Source organism: Lactuca sativa, chromosome 5, assembly GCF_002870075.4.
Source record: "Lactuca sativa cultivar Salinas chromosome 5, Lsat_Salinas_v11, whole genome shotgun sequence".
In the NCBI taxonomy this organism is placed as follows: Eukaryota; Viridiplantae; Streptophyta; class Magnoliopsida; order Asterales; family Asteraceae; genus Lactuca; species Lactuca sativa.
Genome location: NC_056627.2, coordinates 361465614 through 361476199, shown reverse-complemented (window position 1 = coordinate 361476199; position 10586 = coordinate 361465614). Strand labels below are relative to the sequence as shown.

Genomic DNA, 10586 nt, shown 5'->3' with positions numbered 1-10586 from the left:
TGACGGAGGGTTGTTGTTCTTTGAGCTGGGTCCTTTCTTTGGAGACATTTCGATCTAAAATGATTAGGAAAAGAGGAGAGTAAATCCTGTGAATTAAATCAAGAGATATGAAACAAGGGATATCTCTTTATGACAGACATAGAATTCTATTAAGCGATAAAGTAGGAATAAATTATCAAGACAAATATATTATTGCTAAAAGAATAATCGAGAGGCAACACATGAATGGGGGTTTTCTACAACGAAGTTGGATCTAGAAATACTCCCATAGTATTTCATGCTTTGTTACGACGATGGCTCGTTGTTTGGGGATTGGGTAAGTTTTTAGGCATGTTGAACACCACAATCACTCCCAGGCACATGTTGGCCATGTCTTGAATGAATATACTTGATCAGGCTATATTGATCCTAGACACGACTACATAACTGCCCAGGTTTAACCGCAGTGTACAACACCCATTTACTTATGTTTTGTTCTACTTATAGTTACGAATCTCGACGGTTAGGTATACTTGTATACTCTTTGAAAATACTTATATTTTAAGGTATACTTTTAGTTCAGAGCACTTAGGCCCCTTAATGTATATAGTCTTATACCATGTAAGGTTTGGTATACTAGTTCACTATAAACAAGGGCTCTGATACCAATCTGTCACACCCCGAAACCGATGGCGGAAACGTTTCGGGGCGGAGGACGTCATGTAAAGTATCACAACCAATGTACATAGTAAGCATAGTAAACACGAAACATTACATTACATAAATTCATTACATTAGTTTGAAAGTGGAAAAATAAAGTAATACAAGTTTTGTAGATACATAAGTTTTAAACAAAAGTTAGACGTGACTTCCATATGTTAAGTCTTCTGCAAAAGGACGCGAGATACCTGTCTAAGGAGAACCTAAGAATACAAGCAGTTTAAAAATCAGCATAAAGCTGGTGAGTTCATAAGAGGTTTGTTTTCTGAAAATGTACAAGTTTCCTTTGGTTTTCCGAAAAAGTTTGTTATCCAAGAAAATCCCATATTTTCCTATAAGTGTAGTTTAGTTATCCATTAGTTACACGGTCTAGTTAAGAACAGTTCAGTTATCCCAGGAAAAACCCTTATTTTCCTAAAAGAAAAGTTTAGTTAAAGTTCTATATTTCCATTCGATACAACATTAGATAGTTTAATACGTAAAACTATATATAATTAAAAAAATCCACTGGGAATACCATCCAGTAAAACTATAGATTAATAGAAGATATAGATTTAAAACCACTGGGAATACCATCCAGTAAAACTATAGATTAATAGAAGATATAGATTTAAAACCACTGGGAATACCATCCAGTAAAACCATAGATTAGATAAGATATAGATTTAAAACCACTGGGAATACCATCCAGTAAAACCATAGATTAGAGAAGATATAGATTTAAAACCATGGGATTAACATCCCGTAATAGATATAGATTCAAAACCATGAGATTAACATCCCATAGTAGAAATAGATTCAAAACCATGGGATTAACATCCCGTACTAGATATAGATACTATAGATTGAAGATAGATATAAAATCAAATCCGTGAATAAACTTATATTAATACGTATTATGAGTCGGGTAACCATGCTGATGCGACACCGAGACCTCCTTGACGTTCGTCAGACGTCGGACGATATCCAGAATTTGTCACCCCAGGCGTGCCCGCCTAACTGTAGCTAGCAGTTTAGGTGTGGGATTGTCAGTCCCGAATAGATCTATTCACAAATTCCACGCTCTCCCTCTAGGAGACTCTGGTTACACTTCTGGGGAGGATTTACTGATAACCCAAAGGGTAATGACGAATCTCACAAGCTAGTATTAAATTATTCATGGTGTTTTCAGACGTTATCAAACATACTAATCGTTTTGAAACATAATACAGTGAAAACAGTTAAATACAATAGAATTATCTGGCAATATACTCTAAATTAAACAGAGATAAACTGAATCAGACATAGTTTATCTAATAACTTTACATAAATCTGTACTCGTTAAACAAGAACTAAAGATCCCAAATTATTCCCATAATAATTTGATTGATTTGATTGTTTCCTTTATTGAAATCCATGTAATTATAATCGATAAAACATCCCTTATGCTCAGCATAATACATAAGGGGTAAAGATATCTAAAGGTTAGCCAAATATTTATAGAAATATATCAGTTTTAGGTTTTGAAAACATTTATAGTTTGCTTGTATCCCCCCCCCCCCCCGAAAACATTGAAAAACACGGAAAAGGGTAGGGGTATGAACTCACCAGTCGAGGAACGTGTCGGTTTGAATGCTAAATGTCGGTTCGGGGCTTGATAACGCGTGAGGTTCCTATGTAATATGAAATGATACATAATTGTATCTAATTAGACTTCAAACCACTAACTAGATAAGAGTAAACACTTCTAGACGCGAAAACACTTCAATTCAAGTGTTTGGAGTGACCCGGGTAACATCTATGGACGAGTATGGCTTGGATATGGAGTTTACTCTTCAAGAGTAAACTCCTTAGGGAGTTTACGACCCTAAGACTATGACCACATGAGTTCACGGCCGTGAACTCATGGTTGATGGGTTTTAAGGTGCTAAATGGTCGAATTTCACATGGGAAATGTTGCTAAGATTTAATCTAAGGCATAGGAATGGATTTAACCACCAAAGAGACCATTAATGGGAGTTTACGGCCGTGAACAAGGAGTTTACGGCCGTAAGCTCCTAAGTATCCTTTATTTTCATGATTTGGTGGCTCTAGATTAATCATATGTGATTTGAACTTATTTTACAAGCTATATAATGGATTTAGGGCATCATTTGGCTAAGGTATAGGAGTTTACGGCCCAGGAACCTATCCTTGGGGGTGTTTACGGCCGTAAGCTCCTATAGGAGTGGTTTTAATCAAGTTTAAGGCCCCTAAATCAATTGTGGTTGGTTCTAGACTTTAATCCAAGGCTATTGGTGTGTTTAAGTGGCATTTAAACACTTGATATTGAGTTTACTACCCATGAGAATGAGTTTACGGACCAAGCATGTTCTTGGGCAGTAAAATCATGTTTACTCCCCAAAAATTAAGTTCAAGGTGTTCTAAGTCAAATCCATTAAGTCCTTAAGTCGAATCCAAGCTCCATAAGTGATTTGGGAGGGTTTTTAGGCTCTAAAACCCAACTTATATGTGTTCACGGCCCAAGAGCATTCCAGGACCGTAAACACATGTTTATGGTCCTAAATCATAGATTAAACACGGATTTGGAAGCTAGAAAGGTTGTACAACAAGTTAGGAAGGTTACCTTGATGAAATGGAGCTTGAAATGAGTGATTTTGGATCAAAGACTTGGATTTAAGGAGAGAGGTTAGAGAGAGAGAGAGAGAGTAGTGAGAGAGTGTAAAACTTCAAAATGAAGTCTTTTGGGCTTTAAATATGTTCTAAGTTTTGGACACGGTGGAATTCTACCCGATATTGACGTTATACGATGCTTTTGGTCGCACCCGATAAAGTTGTCGTAACCCGGCGGGACCGATTCTAAAAATTTTCAAATTAATAATTTGGGCCATTTACATGAGTTTCTAAGGAGTTTGGACACTCATGAGATTATAATAAACATATAAATTTAAATAACTTAGCCCAAAAACGAGATCAGATCGATTTGCAAAAGACGGGTTTTACGAGCGGAATGGGTTACGACGATGGAATAACTTCGGGTTGTCACATTTGAATTTCATGTACAAATTGCTGATTAGAAGATAGAATTATTTGATTGGTATATGATGGTTAGATTTTCCATTGTCTGAATGCTGCTTGCTTTGTGCTTTGTGGACTCTTAGTAATGTGAGTTAGCTATTAAGTGAATATGCTAAGTCACATGTGGCACAGGCTGGATAATCTCAGAGTGATAGATTTCACCCTATTGCGCAGCTCTCATTTAAGCCTAACCGTTATAGGGATGAGTCTGTTACTTGAAGGATTATCTGATCTCTGTTGCATGTGGCTATATTCATGAGGTAGCTAGTTGACATTATTGGGAATCTTTCAGCAGCTGAGGACTAGGTGAGTTCGGGAACCTAGGGAAACCTAGGATATATTTCAGTGAGTTAGTAGTGAGGCTCAGTTAGACTTGGGTGCACCAATTGAGGAAGTGACTTGGAGGATCCGAGAGGATTGCTGAGGAAAGTATGGATAGGTGTGGAAGGTAGTATTGGGCCCGTACTACTGAAAGCACAACATCCATTTGTAGAATCTAAGAAGCTTCAGGGGAGAGTCCGTGACCTAGTTTGGGGACAGAGGATGTCCCAGTTATTTCAGCTCAGTCATTGGCAAGAGAGCTAGCGAGCGTGACAGGGTGTCAGACCCTGAAGGATATGACTTCCAAGAAGTTGCAGATGCGAGATTGATTTGGAGCACCCTGGAAAGAGAGGTGCGTGCCAGGTGCGTATAGTAGAGGGTCCCGGGAAGGGACCCATGACTCCTGAACATCAGGTGAAAGCCAGCAGGGCCTGGGTCAGTGCAGCGCGTACGAGAAAGTACACAAGGGAGTTTGTCACTCCAAGGGTTTAGGCTGCTACAGGGTAGCAAGATTGGTCATATCAGCAGAAGGTGACTAGTATTTCCCCAGATGTTGCGAGTATGTCATCTTCTATTGCTACTAGATGGATGTTGGGGATACGTATTGCGTTGGAATTGTGAGTGAGTTTGGATAAGTCAGACCTCAGGTCGGTTTTCTGCTAGTGTTTGGGTTATCAGGGATCATATATGCCATCCAGCATGCCGAAAGGTCCTTGATGAACCCAAAGAGGGATGCGTCTTGCGGAGTGGGTTCCGCGCATACCGTTATCATTTCGGATCTTTGTCGGGATCTATGCAGGAGTATTATTTAGAGGATACTCGATCAGGGTTGGAGTGATTGTTCTCCAATGAAGTCAGCGTTCAGAGGTTCTATCATTGTTCAGGTATGGTCGGTAATTGTTTATGGATGAACTTTGGAGTTCAAGGCGCTACCGTTGCTAGGACAGAACTGGTGATAGGAAGAGGGTAGTGTCAGTCATGGGTGTTAGATGCATAAGTGGTTGGTCACTGGATGTTCAAGAGAATTATGTTTTCGCATGGGCTATGTTCGATTAGAGTTCAGTGGTACTGCAAGATTGGCAGTGGGAATGAGGATTCGTCAGCTGGAGTGAAGATTAAGGTCTTCAATTAATAGCATGTTAAATGGATTGAGGTGTCAGACTGGATCAGATTTCAAGAGTACTCATCGAGACTTCTGAGGATGGGAGATCTCAAGGTTTAATCAGCGATTAAACGTAAGCATTTGCAGGCACAAATTGTCATCAGTGGAATATTAGAAAGCGAGAAGGATTGGGAATCCTTCAATTCTCAAGTAATGTGAAGACTTAGTCGAATCTAAGTGGGGGAGAGACTTTTTATAAAGTTCTCCAACTGTGAGTTCTGGTTGCGCAAGGTGCAATCTCTTAGCCACCTTGTCAACGAGAAGGGTATTCTAGTTGATTCGGACAAGATAGAGACCGTGATGCAGTGGGAGATTCCGAGGTCTCCATCTGAGATTCAGAATTCCCTGGGTATAGTGGGTTATTACCGGAGATTTATGTGGGACTTCTCCTAGATTGTGGTTCCTTTGACCCGACTAACCAAGAAGTCGGTGACCTTTCGTTGGGGGTCTGAGCAGCAGGCATCCTCGAGACTCTCAGACATCGGTCGTGCGAGGCACCGATTCTCACCCTGCCAGAGGGTGTAGATGATTTCGTGGTTTACCGTGACGCTTTGATCACGGGCTTGGGTGCGGTATTGATACGGTGGGGTCACGTGATAGCAAGTTTCGAGAACCAGGTTAGAGTTCTGGTTAGGACTCGAGTTCAGTTGAGGGTTAGGTCGAGTGCGTGTTCGACCCGGTTTGGGAAGTGTTGTAAGACTACGGGGGTAGCTGTAGCATTCATTAGTGGTCAGATAGTTTGGAAAGTGTTGTAAGACTACGGGGGTAGCCGTAGCATTCACTAGACGTCAGTTAGTATGGGAAGTGTTGTAAGACTACGGGGGTATCCGTAGCATTCATTAGCGATCAGATAGTGTTAGAGTGTTGTAAGTCTGCGGGTGTAGCCGTAGCATTCACTAGCAGCTAGATAGTGATAGAGTGTTGTAAGTCTGCGGGTGTAGCCGTAACATTCACTAGGTTGGTAGATGGCATGAGCGTGTTGTTAGAACGCGAAAGGAACAGTAGTACCCACCAGTTCAGGTGTAGCAGTGAGGATATGGAAATCCACAGATTGGATTTCGGACTTACCCTAATGGATTAGATCTGGTTAAGTCAGTAATGAGATGGTAGGGACGTCACTACAAATATGAGATCAGGGAAGCAATGGACTACTTAAGGTCGTTGGTGATGAAGACTACCATTGGTTAGGTAGTAATCACTTGTAGTTTTGGATTGGGTGACGTCGGGATTCAACGCACGGAACCGATCGGTTAGATCCGAAAGTTGTTTGAGCCATTGTGGCATGATAACTAGTGGCAACTAGTTCCAGCACTACAAGAAAAAGACCCTTTTACGACGCGCAAACCAGGACACTCATTGATTTATGTTATGCAAAAGAGAGTGACATTAAAAAAGTGTCATCTCTTCAAAAATTTTAAAGATTTAGGTCATGCATTATTGCATGCCCTTAAATTAGTGTCGTAAGAAAAAAAAAATTAAAAACACGGAGGGCGCTGTATCTTAAATGTGCGTCCTCTGTAAGTGTCGCTTTATAATTTTACAAACACACGTCTCTTTATCACAAAATTTGAAGGATCTAGGGCTTTTTTCAAGAACATTACAAAAACTCACTCACTCAGTGCTCTCTACAATCGATCTGTTCCTCAAACTCACGTCGCCTTACCGACAAACTCAACTCACTTCTCCTCCGATACGCGCGACTCCTCTTTAGAAACCAGCCTTCCTTGTTTTCGCTATTTTTCCCTAGGTGTGTCCTTTTCCCCAAAAAAATTATCGCCGCTCTTCCTCCCCCTTCCTACATCGAGCGTTGCTTTCTTCAATCCCTTGGACTCCGACCGCCGCCACCTGTTCCTTCACATTTTTCGATGTCGATCAAGGCAACATGCAATCCATCGTTGGAGTTTTGTATGTCGTTTTCTCCACTCGCCCTTACCAGAAGCATGCAAAATTCGAACATGAAAATTCTATATCCTCTGCTTCATGAAGGCGAATGGTCGCCTGGATTGTGTTCTTCCCTAAATGACAACCCTACATCTTTCTTCCTCATCTGCGCACCACTCATCCTTCGTCTGTCTCTGTCGATGATAATGACATGTTATGTTCAAAGCCGGAATTTTGAGGTATTAATTCATAATTCTTCTGCTAAATTACTTGTTTAATTAGTTTTCCATAATATAGCAATAATGTGAACTATTTTCTTTAGCTTCGTTTGAATTTAGATTCTATTCCAATATGTATTTTGCAAACTCATATACACTTAAGTGTGCATAATTACCTCTTTCATTATTCACTTCTTCATTGCAGCTTGAATTGTTTTTGGAGTTTACACTCTATTTGTATATATGCACGAAAAGTGTTTGTTAAAATGCTTAAATGAAATATACCCCTGTTATGTTTTGTTCTTCTTCTTGCTTCTTGTCATATTATTTTATTGTGTTTTGGTGTAATGTTATGGTTTTATATAGTATATTGGACCCCGTTTCCATATGTTGATACCCTTTATTTTACTTAAATCTACATCAAATTAAATCTCATATTATTCTTCTTTTGCTTATTTCATTTTTTCCCTTTTGCTTCTACAACACCTTTTGATAGTGCATTGCTTCTATCAAGTGTCCTAATTGTTCAACATCTCAAATGGTATACCACTCCTGAGATTAGTTGATTTTTCATAACATTTTTTTGTAATATCAAGATTTTAGATATTATTTAATGAAAAAATATATCTATTTGTACCAATATATGTTTTTATAGTTTATATATGCATTTACTTTTCTAATTTTGATGCTTTGGTTTGTTTATATGTAAGATGAGTAAAGCTGATTTTATTCGGAACAACCGTGGCTTTGTTTATATATAACATTTTTTCAGGGGTAATTTCGTCATTAAAAACCGTTCTTATAATGTGATTTCTCTAAAAAAATCATTTCAGGGTGTTGAAAGTTCGTGCACACAATGAATCTTGTAGAGCTGTAAGATTTATCAACGAAGGACGTGGTAATGAACCAACATTTTTATACTTTATATACTCTTGAACCATGTAATTTACTTTTTTACCCTCAGTAGCAACATACTTCTATATTTCATACAAATAATAAAAAGAGTAAAGTATGTTTCTATTTCTTTAAACTTGATTATGAATGTGTGTTTTTGTCATCAGTGATCCTCATAGGTTCTCCAGATTGTTCTATTATTGCAACTGATATTGAAACAGGACCTCCAGTTGCTCGTCTTGAAAATTCTCATAAGTAGGTGTTTTTTATTATTTTATTATTTTTTAATTATATATAATTATATATCAGATTTGCTTTAACAATAAATATTTTTTTAGGAAAGCTGTGAACATGCTAGTTAATCTCACAGAAACAACAATTGCTTCTAGAGGTGATGAAGGGCATATAAAGGTTTCTTGTTTGTTATTATATTTTTCCTTTATTTAGTAATTTCTTTTTCTTTTATTATTATTATTATTTCATATTTGATTTTTTAAATGTGGGTATGGGATACAAGACAGCTGACATGCTGCAATTCATTTAAAGTTCATAAAGAGTATATTACTGATATGATCTTTGAGCCTGATTCCATGAAACTATTGGGACCAAGGTAGCAAAAAATGTCCCTTTTTTAATATTTATTTATAAATTTCTTATTTTTTTATGGAAAATTCCATGTAAACCATTTTAACAATGAAATCATTTTTGTTTTCATTTATTTTTTTGTAGTGGAGATGGCACTCTATCTGTTTGTAACCTACGAAGTAGCAAGGTAATTGGTTTTCAATGTTTTGTCTGTACAAAATACGTAAATACCCTCATCATCAAAAATAGCTATAGAAAAGCATGTGTTTTAGTACTATTTTTGACGAGGAGGGCATCCATGTCTTATGCACAAAGAGAGTTTTTTGGGTTGGAAAAAAAATTATGATCCATTGATGAGATAAATATAATAATTAATAAGTCCATTTTTTTTTATCATTTTTTCAGGTTCAAACCCAATCAGAGTTTTTTGAAGATGAGCCATTATCAATGGTGATAATGAAGGTATGTTTTTTAGACTAACTCTTTTAGTAGAGAGTGATAATAGAATGTAGGGTAAATTACACTTTTGGTCCCTGTGGTTAGTTGAAATTTACAAATATGGTCCTTTTTTCATTTTAACCTTTTTCGTCCCTAAAAAGTTTTTTGTCACACTTTTAGTCCCTGAAATTGATGCCTTTTGAAAAGTGTTATCAAATATGCCATGTGCGTTTTTACATGAGAGTAATATTAGTTTTTTCATATTAATATGTGGTTATTTTTGGTTCTCAGAATGGTAGAAAAAGTTATATGTGGGACTAAAAGCGGGGCCATGTTATTACACTCATGGGGCTTTTTCAAGGATTGTAGGTAATTCTCAATGCAAATTTGGTAATTTTTTTGATATTAGTAATGTACTTTTGGAGGGCATTTACGTCTTTTGCATAGATTTAACTCATTTATTTGTAACTAGATGTGAAAGCCGTGTATTACACGGGTTGATTTAAAAAAGATTAAAAATTAAAGTGTAAACAAAAAATATTTTTTAATGTACAACTTTAAAATGAAAAGAAGAAACGTATTTATTACAATTTAATATCATATAAATGATATTTAATACTTTACATATATAATTATATGACTTTAATTTTAAAAAGTGAAACAAACCAAAAATTGACAAGTGGATAATATTTATTTCAAAAATATCATAAAATGACAAGTGTCAAAACTCATGAGAGATTGACATGTGGCAAAAAAAACCTTCATTTATTAAGGAGGATTTCTAGCGATCACTTTACTGGGCTTTCTCCAAATCCAGTAAACGCCTTGTTGAAGGTGAGAATGATGTTTTCGTTTGTATTTAAATGATTACAAATTATCAATATCCATTTGTTAATTACAAATTACTGATTTGCCCCTTTTCGATATTGTTTAGCTTGATGAAGAGAGGGTTATCACTGGAACCGAAAATGGTCTCATCAGATGCTTCATCAATACCACAAAGCAAACAGACAAACAATGTTAATAGATTATAAGGCATATCCAAGAACAATTCAAGGCGAAATCAGGAAAATCAGAGTAAGATAATAATTCCACTTTTAGGATTGGAATTGGAACTCATCATGCATGTTTATTTTGTATGCATAGAAAGGGAGAAGACACCTCACTTCTTCATGAAACGAGGCATCACGGGACCTCATTGTTAACACATATTCTAGAAAGAAACAAAATCTTCTAGTATTCCACAACCCTTCAAAATTTTACTTTTAAGATCACTAATTTAAGATCACTAACCTTATATTTACATCTAACAAGAAATGTAAATTAAATTT

General features: G+C 36.9%; 1 pseudogene; it reads left to right on the top strand.

Moving 5' to 3' along the window:
• Window positions 1-293: 293 nt before the first annotated feature.
• LOC111915079 (WD repeat-containing protein 55-like) lies at window positions 294-10279 on the top strand (annotated as a pseudogene).
• The last annotated feature ends 307 nt before the right edge of the window (window positions 10280-10586 follow it).